Raw genomic sequence first — 14,919 nt, 5'->3', positions numbered from 1 at the left:
ATGCTTTCATGCATCAGGATGTAATGGCGGGGGGGGGGTTTCTTTAATAAAACCAGCCTTTAGAAAAAGAAAATCCATGTGAGATTAATTCCTCGTACTGACTGGATGACCCCTCACAGGGCGAGAGGTAACTGATGATGTTTTAATATTGTTGAGCATTTGCATGACTTCAATGACATTCATATGAGAAATTACATCAACATTGGCCTTGTTATTGCTATTGGTTTAATGGTAATATTAGTCCATATTGCTGCTCAATTTCATGTTACCGTACTTAAAATATCTACATCTTTGTATTCATCAACAACCAAGATAACCACCATCAAACCACAAAAGTGTAAACCATGAACAATGTTATCAAGTTGTGTCTCAAGCAGCGTGGATTCATTTCTGCTCTTATAACGTATATCTAATAACAGGGCATGTACATTAATATGAGAAGTTATGTGCAGAGCCTACAGCCAGAGAGAGCAGGTTTGCATTGATCACCAGAGCGGGCAGCTCGAGTGGAGAATATGACCCGAGCCCCCGAGCCACCTCTCCATCACCCCCCCCCCCCCCCCCCCCCCTCCTCCGAACCAGTGCTGTCTGTCTCCCTGAGCTGTCAATAGAGCCTGATGGGCCTTTTAGACACTTATCAATATTTAACCAGCCTCCCCCATTGACTCAGCAATTACTGCCTAATTGATTTGAGATTGATTATCATCAGCACCATAATGGCAGTGTCGGTCAGCTGGAAGTGCTGATGGAGAACCTTGTTGTAAATGAAATGATCTTTTTTATGTCACCAGCTTGTGAAGTCGAGTGTAGGTGTGTGTGAATGAGTGACTGTACCATGTGGTAGTAGAACCCTGCAGACTGATGCTCCTCCTCCTTCAGCTTCCAGCACGGCCTGGCGCGCACACTGTGTCGTGTAGTCCACGCTTTCCTTGGAACAAAGGCACCCGTCACAAACGTTGACAGCAAAACACACGTTTGAGATCATGAAGCAGTTCATCATTGAAACATCGTTAACCTACTGCTGTTCTTTTTTTCAAATGATTAATGAGTAATATATCCACATGGCCTAAAATCCAAGTCCAGTGACGGCTCAGCTAACCATTACTTTTGCCTGATAAACCCATTAAGAGCGACCTTTTCCCGGGCATTTTGAAGAGAGAGCACGGTTCAAATGCAATCTAACTTGTTTGCACTACCAGAGACATTTTGGTTGAATCCTTAAGTCCTTAATAGACGGCTAATAATAAGTTTGAAGTTCTCATAATGGAACTCGATAGCAGCCTGATAGATACGTCTTTCAAACCACATGCTTCCAGCTCGTATTGCATGCTTCCAGTTAGAACTCCATCTTAGACTTGGAATGATATTAATTAAGGGATGCCGCTTGAGTCATTTTCTCAGACCCTAAAGTGAAATATTTTCAAATGAATAAATCAAACTATTATTATTATTGTTAAAGCAACAATGTAAGGGCTTGCAATTAAAAACTAGACTGTGCATCCGATTGAACTCCATTAACTGGAGTGGACGAGTCCTCCTTTGCTTGATGTCGAGGACGGGACGTCCCGCTGTCTGCTCCTGATACGTGAGTGAGAAACATGGCGTGAGCATTTTCTGCTTACATCATTACGGCGTGCAGCGATCCTACGATCAACTGAATACAACCTACTGGGCTATTTCACGTCCTACAGAAATGCAGAGCTGGAGCTTTTCACTCGTATGGGCTGCGAAAGAGCTCTTTCCTTTTGAGCCCAAATACTAGTTGATGCCAGTGACACTAATTAAGGGCGTTCTAGAGTGTGTGTGTGGGGTGGGGGGGGGGGTAGATCCGGACAGCAAGGGGAGGTGTGTGAAAGCTTTCCAGGAAGTGCATTCATCACATTCATTCCACTCCGTCCAATGTTTGTTACTTTTGAAATCTTCCGAGGCATCGTGACATTTGTCATTTCAGCAAAAGTTATTTTCACTTCCCGAATCTTCTGTGTGCAAGTGTAGAATGAATCAATGGGCTGTGGAAGAAGTTGATATCTCATTGATTTTGTTGCAGAAGGTCCTGATGGTGTGAATACAATTTCATTTTCTTTGGTGACAATCATTCCAGAAAGACACAAAGTTTCCAACTAGTCCGATTAGATTTGATACTGTCTCATTCAAAAATTAAGCGAGACCTACAGTATAAACATTATGGAGTGACACCACAGGACTTTATTCTGTGGCACAGGCGTAAAATAAATACTCAAAAAGAAACAAACCGTAAAATGTTACCCTCTTTCCGTCACAGGAAATTACCGTAGACAGATTTTTTGAGGGCATTTCTTTTAAAAGTCTTTTTCACATTTCTCTGACAATTTAAAAAGTGCGAAAAGGTTAGTGCCAGGAGTTTCATTCAGAAACAATTTCATTCAGCGTGCCAAATGCCAATCATTATTTGGCTCCAGCTTCTCGGTGTGAGAAACAAGTGCAGCTGTTACCTTGCCTTTCATTACCATTTATTTGTAAATTCTATTAACCTGGCTGTATAAGAATAATCATGAACTTGATTAGATACTAAACTATATTTATGAGATTGGTCAATACAGATAATGAAAATAAATGTTGCAATTCCTTCGGTAAATTACCTGCATCTTTTGAATGTATTAGGTTTACGTCAGTATTGATTTTGACCACTTTTCAAAAGCACCCTGTAACGGATACATCCGGACTTCAACACGAATGCTGTTGAAGACGATTAAATACTCATCCTCACACACATGTACCTGGATTCAAAATTGTTTCAAATATCAAACATTGTATGTAAAAAAGAACGGACATCACAGGCCCATTGTGAAAAATAGAATATGTATTAAAAATAGTGTAATTAAATCATTTGTATTTACTATTTATTTCACTTTTTATGGTTTTTATAATCAAAATACTATGACTTTCAAATTACAGATACAAATATAAAAACACACTTTTACTAAATGTCTTGCTAATTCGACTAAAGAGTTTCACCCCTGGTGAGCCAGCTGTTGATTCCGAACCATCTTTAATTCCTTCCTCTTTCTATAATAAATAGTTTTTTTCTCAGCTCAGTCCCAGCAGGCCGAGCCGGTGATGTCATCGGGTCGTGACAGCATTCGTTGAAACCTCGGGTAATAGTCAGTTCTCATGTGAACTGCTTGAGACTACTAATCCACATGTTGGGGATTCATCTTATACTTTTTATTTCACTTATTAAAGACTGGCCTGCTAATTATCAGTAGCTAATATAAGGTATAAAACTGTGTAAAGTGGTTGGATTTAACTCAAATTCCAGTCCTGCTGACTTACATGCATCATTAATTCACCCATGTAATAAATATTAATTAACTCTCTAAAAAGGGGCTAGAGTTCATCAGCGTGTCAGTAAGGATTTCTGCAGCATGCAGGACCGTGGAAACCTACATTAAGTCGGATCTTATTTAAAGCTATTACTTACACATGTGCTTTTGCACAGTGTCTGCTGTGTTAAAAAGGGGATGAAGGGTTAAAAACAACCACACCAGCCAGCAACAGCACACTACATGTAATAATTGTATTATTAATATTAACTATATTTGCTTTGTGGTCACCATAATGTCATTAAGATTATTACCATTATCTTTATGACTAAATGCATTAATGTATGACTACACAATGCAGTTTAAGTGCCGATGACAACACCAGAATGGGCATTAGAAACAACACATTATTTCCATCAAACAAGTGAAATCAAAGAGATTCCACCAAGGAGCTCTCCAGAGCCTGCAAAAGAACAACATCATATTTGCCCACAGAGCCACGGGGCAAAAGGTGAGGGACAAAGTATGTGCTTTCCATTGCTCCACTTTTTGAACATGACACCTCAGTAGAGTGTGAGGACCAATGCAGGTCATTAGTCCCCTGGAATACCTTCAGCTTAATTTATTTCTGAAGTGAATAGGAATATTAGGTGGGCTAATTAGGAGCTCTGCCTAACATTTTACAGCCACTGTTTGTAAAGGCTTCACTTCCACTGATTAAATACAGAGCCCCTTGATGAGTGCTTTGCCTCCGTGTTTGACAGAAGGCCTTCCCTTGGTTGTCATAGAACGAGGCGCAGTCAAGTGCGTACGTCTCAATTAGCTGTGCAAGGACTATTAGACGTGTACACGCGGGCAATAGAGTCACTTCTCAGACTGTCAAGTCCAAATCTGAAACTTTCACCGAACAACAGCGTCTTTACGTCAGGTTATTTCTTGTGTCTCATATTTTGTCCCTAACCTTTCCTGCTTAACCGATCTGCTTACGCTGATTTGATTTAGTCCGTCCTGCCATGCCCCTCATCCTCCATCTTTTCCTTTCATCCTCCTGCTGTCCTTCACTTATGCGTTCTTTAAAAGTCATCCCGGGTTAGCTGGAATGTCACATCGCTCAAGTGTGCCCTCCGGGGCAGCTCCTGTTATTTTAAGGGGTCATGTACATTCATCCAAGCAATGAATGAGGAGGCACCCACAGGCTCGATTGAGCGGCCTGAGTAGTGCCGCAGCTGCAAGGACAGAAAAACAACCTTTGTTTTCGGAGAAGAGGGTTTCAACATGAAGCCTTTTTTTTTTTTTAAGGTTAAAGTTCAAAAATGTCCGTTTCTCGTCAATAGTCGCCTTTTGGCCCGGCTCGATGGACTTGAACTTTTGGCCACTCACCCAAGAGACCATAGCTGGGGACTTACAGAGATTGTTTTTCATGAAAGGAATGGTGTTTGAGTGCTTCAATCAAGAGAATATATCCGCTCAAGAAATTCCCTCAAGAAAGCGCGTGTGATTGCATTCAGAGGGTCCCGCGCCCTCTGAAGGTCCACTCGCACCCTCTGAAGGTCCACTCGCACCCTCTGAAGGTCCACTCGCACCCTCTGAAGGTCCACTCGAACCCTCTGAAGGTCCACTCGAACCCTCTGTAGGTCCACACTCGCACCCTCTGAAGGTCCACTCGCACACACACACTAATGAAATGCCTTCAGGGTCAGCGGCTCCTTCAGGTGATGCCACACCTGTCCCATCCTGACGGAGTCCATGCTTGTTTCTCATTTGAGATCATTCTGACACCCAAACCATCACATCAAGTGGCATAATCTACAGTATGTAAAGATTTTAACTAACTCAGACACACACACACACACACACACACAGGGGAAAAAAGCGAGAAAAAGCAAGTGGAGCTTTTTTTATGTTGCCATTAGCCGCTGCCTGGGATGCTTGCCGTGGGTTTAGTGCTCATTAAGCAGAGATATAAGGCACTATCTCATAACGACTAAAGATCTGTTGTCTGGTAAGCACTAACAAAACGATTGATTCGTAAGCAGAGGAAAAGAGGAGGCCAGGAGGAAAGGGAGAAAATTATAATGAGAGCGTGAGGGAGGGAGAGAGGGAGGGAGGGGGAGCCATTTAGTTGGCAGACAGTTCCCTGATTCAGCCAGGCTGGAGAGCAGAGGTAGCTGTCTTCCCCCATGTACCTCATCTATCACTGCCTATTTTCTCCGAGACTCACCCGTTTCCCCGACCGCACACGCTCAGGTGGAAGGGAGCGAGAATTCAATCTCTGCTCTCTGCTCGCCTCACAGTCATCTGCAGAAATGCGTCCGTTCCCCCTTTCGTGGCAGGGCTCCAGAACTTGCCAATCATGGTCCAGCGGGGCAGGAAAGAATCACTGCAGGTAGCCCAGCTTTCCCCGTGTGATCTGTTTCCAATCTGCAGTGTGGCACAGGGAGATCAGGGGCAAGTCAAACCAGTGCTTCAACAACATGTGTTTGTCTGTTTAAGAAAATAGTTTGCTTAATTCTCTTATTGAATACAAATGTTAGTTGATGCAGGATCATATCTCCAGTACAACCCTTGTGGATTTCCGAAACACCCATAGTGTATCATAACTGCGACAATGTTATTTTTGTTGATAAGGCAAAACTTTCCATCAGCTGTTAATCCATTAAAACCACACTGGCAGATATGGACACGTTTGACATTGCAACCGTTTCAAATAATATAAATGTATTTCTTGTTTTTAAATGGTTTCTCAATTCACTGAAATACAGTAGAAATATACACGCTTAAAATCAGACACCTTTGACATATTATGGATGAAAAATAATGTCCATGAGTCAGCATGAAGACAATGAGAATTGTGAGCATTTATTTTAAGCTGTTTTCTGGCTAAATCATTTCCTGTTTTTTCAACAAATGGAATTTGTTGGTCTGTTTTCTGGTGCTGGGTGGGGTAAAAAAAAATTCCAACTAAATAAACACAATAATGAGAGCAATTTGGAGCAAAACGGCAAACTTGTCGGACTGGAGAACATAAACAATGAGCTAAAAGACGTATTTCGGCTGCGTACATCGGGACGTAGATGCTTATTTGTGCATTTGTGCCTTCACAGATTTCTGCGAGCTGTCACAAAGACATCTGCTGCATTTAGGCTGGCTGATCCATTCAAAAGGGAAATCCTAATTGTTGTTCATCCTGACACCACCACCCCCCCCCCCTCCCCCCCTTCTCGTGAAACGACAGGCCAGTCGCCACTCGGGCAGGCCTCGAGTCCTTCCACCCGCAACGCGACCTTTTACACCAAGGCCAACGAGGTCGGGTCAGAGCGGGGTGAGGGAGGTGAGGGAGGTGAGGGGGAGGGGGACCGGCCGCCCCTACAGAACGCCAGCACAGGTTTCCTGAAATCCAGACTTTCCTCTCCGTCCCTCGCCGCTCTTTGTTCATTTGCATAATCCCTGTGACACTCTGATTAATGACTCCGGTGTGATCTGCATATCTGTGTCTGAAATTGAGGACAGACTTTCACACGGTAAACAGTCCATCGTGGTGTCGGTGGGGCGAGGGACCCCTCCATCGTGGTGTCGGTGGGGCGAGGGACCCCCCCCCCCCCCCCGGGGAGAAGGATGAGCTTAGTATGTTCCTCGGGTCAAATCACGAGGAACACGCTCGCGCTCTCTCTCTCACACACACACACACACACACACGGCCTACGGGGTGCTTTCTAACCCTCCATCTCTCTTTTCTTAGGCTCTTTGCGACAGTCGAACACAGAAGGGCTGGGAAAACAGGGACCTTACTGGTCCAGCTGTCCCTGCTACAAAGAGTAGTTCAAGAACATGAAACTCCCTCCTCTCCCCCCCCCCCCCCCAAAAAAAGGACCATGGCAGAGCTCTGGTTTAAGCATTCCTTGGACAGTGGAGGCAGATTGGGTGTTTGAGGCTTGTATCTGCTTCAACAGTGCCCCCAAGTGGGCTCCTTGGGATTTCTGCCTGACCAGATCGCCAACGCGTTAAACGTCAATTAAGACACTACTCACTAAAGCATTTATTTTCCACTGCAGCAGACTACAACTAGAATACTGAATGTTTGAACCAGCTGTGTCTATATCTTTCCTGGTCCAAAGAAAGATTTGGAAAAGTACAATAGAATTGTATCCTCACAATAAATGATATGGAGCCTGTCGGAGATTTCAATACAACACAGAATTCTATGCTATTAAAATAATCACTGTCATTCAAATAATGATGGTTTGCAAAACATAAAAGTTTTACCATCAAAAAGCCTATGAGTGAATCTCCCCACCGCTGTGTGGACCTTGTGGCTGACTGAGTTACACACACACACACACACACACACACCTTGACTTGCATACAAATCCTTGCTGCCTCTGGGAGACCAAAGTCTGGAGACGACAAGCCTGCAATGAGGTAATGACATTTCCTCCTGCGTAATGTGGCCAAAGGCGTCTCCCTCTCTCTCTCCCTCTCTCTCTCCCTCTCTCTCTCTCTCTCTCTCTGTGTCTCTCTCTCTCGACAGGACAGAGATATCTGGCCAGCTCCGGTGACGAGCCCCGCTCTAATCGGCAGGTACAGCTTTCACTGCAGCTCAGGACCCAACCACAGAGTAGCAGCTAAATAATTGAACAGGTGCAATATGTTGAGGCAGGGTGAGGCAGGGTGGGGAGGAGTGCAGGGGGGGGGGGGGGGGGCGGAGGTAGACGAGGAGGAGGAGGAGGAACCCAAAATGTCTGCAGTTGTTGGTTTGGGTAAACGTCTTGAGTACTTTCCTCCCACGTTTGTGGTCCGTAGAGACATGCCCCCCCCCCCCCCCCCCCTCCACTTAAAAAAAACACAGCCGCTGCCCTTTGCTGTTTGTTCCATTAAAAAAATGGAATTTCTCAGACTTGATATCAAGTCTCCAGGTCGCCATGACAACAAATTGAGATGTCGTGCCAGCATCTCATCCTACCTGATGTGCCACACCAGTCCCTGATTTCACGCGAATGGTGGTGAAGGGAGGCAGAATAGGTGTGTGTGTGTGTGTGTGTGTGTGCATGCTTGCGGTGGGCCGACCGACCTTGGGAGACGGTCCCCTGTGCCGGGTTTAAGGAGAGGGAGGGATGGATTCTGGGAAGCAGGTATCCAGCCACACATGGCGAGTGCCACGACGGCACTCAGCTGAAACCGACGCGGCGTCTGTGTGAAGGCGAGGCGGTGCCCTCTGACACAAGCTACAGCGCTCCGGTGGGCAGCCGCGGGTATCTCTGAGGACACGACGTTAGTGATCGGGCTCGGCGACCCGGGGCCTGGGGAAACCTGAAACAGCGTCAACAAAAGCCTGGGACAGAAAAAAAAAACACCGAGAAGATTCCAGAGGATGGCAAATGGAGGCAAAGAGGATCATTTAGAGAGAAAAAAAGAAGAAAAAAAATTTCATTTCAAAATTTCAAAACATCATTTAGTTTAAAAGCAGCTAGTTTATGAATTTTAGGATTAATTGACTGTATGTTCATCACTGCACACTAATTTTCTTTTGCATTAAAACCATTAATATTTAAGAGGAGGATTTTTATGTCATCCCATCATGTGGCATATATTCCCACTGCAGAATGCCATATGTCGCTTCACCGCTCTGATGGAAACGCAGCTGCTTTGTCGGCTCTATTCGCTGACATTTGTTTTAGTTTTTCCTTCCAGGGAATGAATAAAATAAACACATCTGTGTCAAAGTCCTCTGTGCCGCCTCTCACTCCCGAAAAGTTTTGACTGTGCCAATCAATCAAATAATGTGTGTTTCCTCTCAAGAATGCCCGTCAAAGGAGGCATTATTGGTGGAAACCTCCAGTGGACCCGCAAAGGTGTCACAGTAAGCAGGGGTTGTCAGAGACTTGTCACTGCTGGGTGGTTCAAAAGCATGAAAGATACCCTCTCTGGGGACGGGAAAAGGAGGACGAGAGCTGAGGAGAGGGTGTGGGTGTGTGTGTGTGTGGGTGTGTGCGAATGTGTGAATGCTTTTACTCACTTTGGCCTGTTGCATCAACCTGTGTCAATCCTCCAGACAAAAGGTCTCCATCCAGGCGGCTCTCCCCTTCAGGGGAGACGGAGACTGTATTATTCGCCTTGACGAGCTGTGCCAAGCGGAGATCCAGATCTTTGCCTAATTGAATGCTGACAGTTTAGGTTCACTGACATTCGGAGCTTTACCGAGTCTGATTATTTCACCGAAATAGGATTACCATGGGGCGAAGATTCCGACAAAAAGCCATTCTGGCAGACTGAGGGTTCAGATGCGACGTCGCTTACAGCTGACAGGCCCGTCTTAAAAAGGCATTACTCACCTCGCGGGAGATTCAGCATGGGCTCTTCTCTACGTTTGCCTCGGACTGCATGAGGGAGCTTTTTGGCAGCCCAAAGTGGCGATGACTGATGACAAGTTCTGTTTTTAGAACGTTTACAAGACTTAATCACACATGGATCATGCTGCATTAGAGCGGACTGCCCACTCCTCCTGCTTCACGGGCCGAAATATTTTTTGGGCTGGATTTGATGCGTCTTGAAATATGATTCTGGATATTTTCAGCTTGTTTTCCTGATTTGAATTCAATTTAAAGCCATTAAATAATTAAAGCACACATATGTCTACTAGTGGTCTTTGGTGTTTCATTCTTGGGTTTGTATACTTGCAAAACAATACTAGTATCTAGTAAAATCACATATGTTATATGTGATTTGCGACATTTCATTTGCAATACTACATTGCATATATATATATATATATATATCTGCATTGAGTGTCTTATGTTCTGACACCGTAAAAGGCATCTGTGTCTCCCTTTTAGTCCGAGTTTGCATCATCACTTTGTGATGTATGATGATGTGTTTTGACTTGAAATCTTTTGCATCTTTAATTTCAATCAATTATTTGTGATCACAAACAGCCTCTTTGAAGCTGCTCCCCCAACGCCAACAACCAGAGGTTTTTCATTTTGGTCCACATGAAATGAAACAGGCGTCATGCCACAGGTTGAGTACCAGCCATAACATTGATCTGTCACAGTATCCTCAAATTCAATTCATCACACACAAACAAACTGAGACCCACAGCACAGTGACTTCCTTATTTCCCCCTTACCTCATCTTTTTCCAAAACAAGCGATATGCGCCATATGTGATATGTGCAAGCAGGGAAGGGAACAACAGGGAAGATGTTATTCCAAAATCTTGAAAAAAAAGTAACCAAGAGATTATGGAATTATAAAACAACAAGGAGGCATCATTATAGAATAATATTCATCCCTGGGCCAAAACTACAGCAGCGTGTACGACAGAAGTCATCCTCCCCGAGCCGAGCATGTGCTATTTCGGTGTGTGTCAGTTTTGATAAGGGACCAGTGGAATAAATTATGCGTTTCGAGGGTCTCTGGGGGGGTTTGGCTTGGCTTCATTTAGTTCAGATAGCCTCTGTAGATTATCCGTGTTTTTCGAAGGCCTGCGTTTCTGACAGGTCATTATTGTACAGCACACTGGGACCTACTGCAGAGAGCCTCACGCGGCGAGACCCACTGTGCATGCACGACGCCGCGCTGCAGTGCCTCAGCACGCACACACACACACACACACACACAGAAGCAAACAGGCCAAACGGGGGGTGAGATATGCCCGCTCGTCTCATATATCGGTACTTCAGTTGTGGACCTGATAGATCTCTCGGCCCCTGGTTCTCTGCGATCATTACTGCTGCTTCATAGACCAGCGGGGGGGGTAAGGAGGACTCACTGGACATGCAGAATGCTTGATGGATTGACCCCAAGCCGGCATTTGACTAATAGGAAACCTGTCAATTTCAAAGGAGGAAGAAGGAGGGGGCAGAGGTTGACAAGGACTCTGTCTTTTACAGCTATATTCTCTCTCTCACACACACAGTCCCGCCCTTTTTGCAGCTATAAAGCTAAAACTTGTTGAATGTATATCAACTTAGATGAAACTGGCAGAAATCAAAGTATTGCTTTTTTTTTTGTGGAAGTTAAGTGCTATTTTGAAAAAACACCACAATCACCAGCCAAATAAGTCGAGAATCATCCGGTTTTGAAGGTTATTCTGATGTAAAAACATCTCGCCAAACAACGTCTCGACGATCTGTTCCATGCTTAGAAACCTTTGGGTCACAGAAGATTTCAGACACACAGGAGCTCACGGTGTTCATGAAAAATGGCGCCTCTGCAAAACGCCCGTGTTTACTTTTCAACATTGCAAAATAAATCTCAATTACTCACAGAGAAGCAGGCAGAGGGATGGGGGGGGGGGGGCAAACACAACTCTGCTTGACCTCTCATAAGCCAAAATGATTGGGGCTTTGACGGAGCCCCGACCCGGCTGTCTGACAGTTGACTGGCAGACAGACGTTTGCAGGAGAGGACGCTTTATCTCCCCCCGAAGAACAACCGCAGCCGTCTCCTTGAAATGGAGGCGCAACCGCTCCTCCCCACAGAGAGTCTTGCTTTGCCGACTATAGCTCCTAATTAATAAAACAGCAAAGAACCGGGATTTATGTGAAAGCTCGATGGGGGTGCGTGCGCCGAGGTTCATTCATTGCGCGCGAGAAGTGTTAACAAATGACCTGACTCCCATTAAGGAGCATTAGAAGAGAATTTCCACAGCTAATATTTACAGCTAATTAATTAGGGTTGGCCGACTGTTTATCAAAAGCGTGACAATAGAGTGGAATTGCAGAGAGCTGCCATGGGAGTGAGTGGAGATCTGGATGGGATTAATGCAAACAAGGGAGAAATTGTTGATGATGAGGTTCCTGGCTGCCGAGGGACCATCGCCTGACATTGTGGTGCAAAGAATTAAGTAGCTGGAAACTACATTGTGCCATTGCAAATCGTGTCCCTGAGTACACATCCAGGATACCGAGACGCCTGTTGAATGTTGAAACGATGGAGAAGCGGAGAGGCTCACTCTGCAAGGTCACCGCTTCTGAACCTTCCGGGTAATTATTCTTGATACAAGGATTAATATCTAATTCAAGACGTAGGCATGTGTGACTCTTTTGTCATTAACTTTGCTTCTGTGGGGAAACCTTTCAGGATTATTTCAATTCAGTGATTACTTTTGGCCTAGCAGCTGATTGCAAACTGTGCTGGTAGGTTTACTTACCACATTGATTTCCTTGCCAATATTGAGGGTAGAGCTCCCAAGATGTATCACCCTGCTTTCACCGCAATACTCTGTAAATCTTATTAGAGATGGAAGTTGATGGAAGCTCCATCCCTGCGTGATGCTGAGAAAGTGCACGAGGTTAAAAAAGTTCAGCCGAGGTTGAAAAGACGTGGCCTTCAACTTCCTTCTGACATAGTGCCTGACTGTCTTTTGTTGTAGGTGATGAAACTGTGAACATCAATACAGAAATATGGATTCTGACTATTTCAAATGTCTCCAGGGCTCTCAAGTGTCACGCGTTGTGCGTAGGTTCCTCGTTCTCCTCCCCCGTAGGCCGCAGCATTATCAGCAGGAAAAACTGCATTTTTGTTTGTTTCCAGAGATGTTAGATGTTGGCTTCTTTCTAAACTTCTTCTCCTTGGTCTGTACTGCTACTTAGGTTTACAACATTAATTCCACAGTAATAACTCCATCCATTCCCACATGGACATTAAGTAGAATGTGCAGAAACACCCTGGACAAATTACCAAAATTGTCTATTTATAATAGTCCTTTTTGCTGTATGAAATAAACACGCTAACACAGAAAAATGCTAACCAAAACCATCTTGCATTAATGTCTGTCAATGTTTATCATTCATTTATATATGCACCTCATCTTAGCGAACATTATGTCAAAAGGCCATTATTTCTACCGCAGTAAGCTAGCTCTGCTAGCTAGCGCGCTAGCTACTTCTGCTACCTGACAAAATAAAGGAGCACAGAGTCCAACAATTCAAGGCCAAGGTATTTGTCTCAGGAGTCGGTGGAGAGCAAGTTGGACTTCCTTTTGACCAGAAACACAAATATAATGCTTTGAATGCTGACACTGCCGTGTAAAAAACTCTTTGCCAACAATATAAGCATACAAAAAGGGCCACTGAGGAGTGGTAGCTGTATATATCAACTTGATTTGACATATCTGCCCCCTAATGGCCATTAAATAATTAATGCCGCTGTAATAGCAAGGTCCCAGTTAATGTAAAGTAGCACCATCTCTCCGTACAATGTTTGACCCTCTTAGCACTTTTTTTCCCCCACAAAGCTCCAGCCTGTACTTTAACTATAAACAATCCAAGGACAGGACGCAAAATGTGATACGCACACGTTTGCTGAGTCCCCGTTTTGGTGTTAGCTAATGACACAGCCTCGTGGCGGATGGATATCCGGGCGGTGCCTCGCTTTCCGAGGCGGAAGGCCGGCCTTTGCTGTATCGCAAGCACAGCAGCGTCGCCACGCACTGTTTGGCATGCTGCTCGGCCTCCGCGCGTTAGTCACACAGAGCCACCGGGGGAATACTTTCCACCTCTACTGATCACCGGCCTGCACCTCCTGGCCCTGAGAAATCAACAGTCGGGATTTATAGATTTACCTTAGATTGGCTGTCCCGCATTTGTACCCCCCATAAATACTTTTACAGCTTTGCTAATGCCACTGTGGGGAATAAACAAGGTTACGGCGGACAAGATGAGGCTGAGATTTAGTCGGCAACTCTGAGGGACGAGGTGCAATGTCAGAAAAAGGGAGGAGAAAGCTCGCACTGGGGATAAGCACTTTATAGGGAGGCTGGGTGTACTTTAACATGCCGACACAGACTTTACAAGCCCATCCAATAACTGACAAACATCTTGTGCTCTCCCCGCTTCCACTGCGTGACTTGAAAAGGGAGCCGTCAGCGACAAAAAGCTGAACCATCAAGAGTTCAAGTGGGATGTCAAGATTTGCCAAATGAACTCCATCCACAGGCCTCCCGATGTAAACAAAATCAATAAGAAATTACGATTAATAAATGAACCTCCTGGCTTAAATAAAACTGATGACCATGGTTGTAATTGACATCAAAGACATTATGGATCAATTATTCAAGCACATTACTTCACTTCAACGTTTTAAATGCTACTCATTCGGACAACTTCATAAAACTTGCAAGGTTTAAAAGCATGAAATATGCATGGTCAAGCCATCACTCTCTCCATAATGAATACGCGTACCTCGGAATTGACACATTTGCTCTCGGAAAAGTACACGCACACACTCATGTGTTGACGAAGCACCGTGCGTGCATGCGTGTGTGTGTGTGTGTGTGTGTCTTCCCACTGTTTGCTCCTTCAAAGTCAGCAAAAGCTCACAGTAAAGTTGGACCAAGCCGGATGAAAGTCCCTGTCTCAGCAGGCCACTAACCTCGATGCTCCAACGCCAGCGTTGAGCAATACAAACGGCTTTCTTGGGAAATGTTAAGGGCCATCATTGATTCGGGTTCTGTCGCCTCATTGATGTCTGCTTGTGGCTGGAATGGCCACAGGGTCGGGGGGGGGGGGGGGGTTTAAAGCATTTCAATGAAATCACAGAGCGTGATGTAATCTATCTACCCAGGGCTGTATTTTTAATCTCATGTCACCTGACCGTGCCGACAGTCACTGAGGCCG

General features: G+C 44.8%; 1 long non-coding RNA gene across 1 annotated transcript; it reads right to left on the bottom strand.

The window, feature by feature from the left end:
* Nucleotides 1-840: 840 nt before the first annotated feature.
* LOC119199013 (uncharacterized) lies at nt 841-11,543 on the bottom strand. Its single transcript, XR_009942751.1, has 4 exons — nt 9,316-11,543; nt 8,371-8,631; nt 5,524-5,723; nt 841-928 (listed from the first exon to the last, which is right to left on the bottom strand). It is a non-coding gene; the product is annotated as an uncharacterized LOC119199013 (long non-coding RNA).
* Nucleotides 11,544-14,919: the final 3,376 nt, after the last annotated feature.

This window comes from Pungitius pungitius, chromosome 19 (assembly GCF_949316345.1).
Source record: "Pungitius pungitius chromosome 19, fPunPun2.1, whole genome shotgun sequence".
Classification (NCBI taxonomy): Eukaryota; Metazoa; Chordata; class Actinopteri; order Perciformes; family Gasterosteidae; genus Pungitius; species Pungitius pungitius.
The sequence above is the reverse complement of the archived record's forward strand: the minus strand, read 5'-3'. Positions and strand labels throughout refer to the sequence as shown.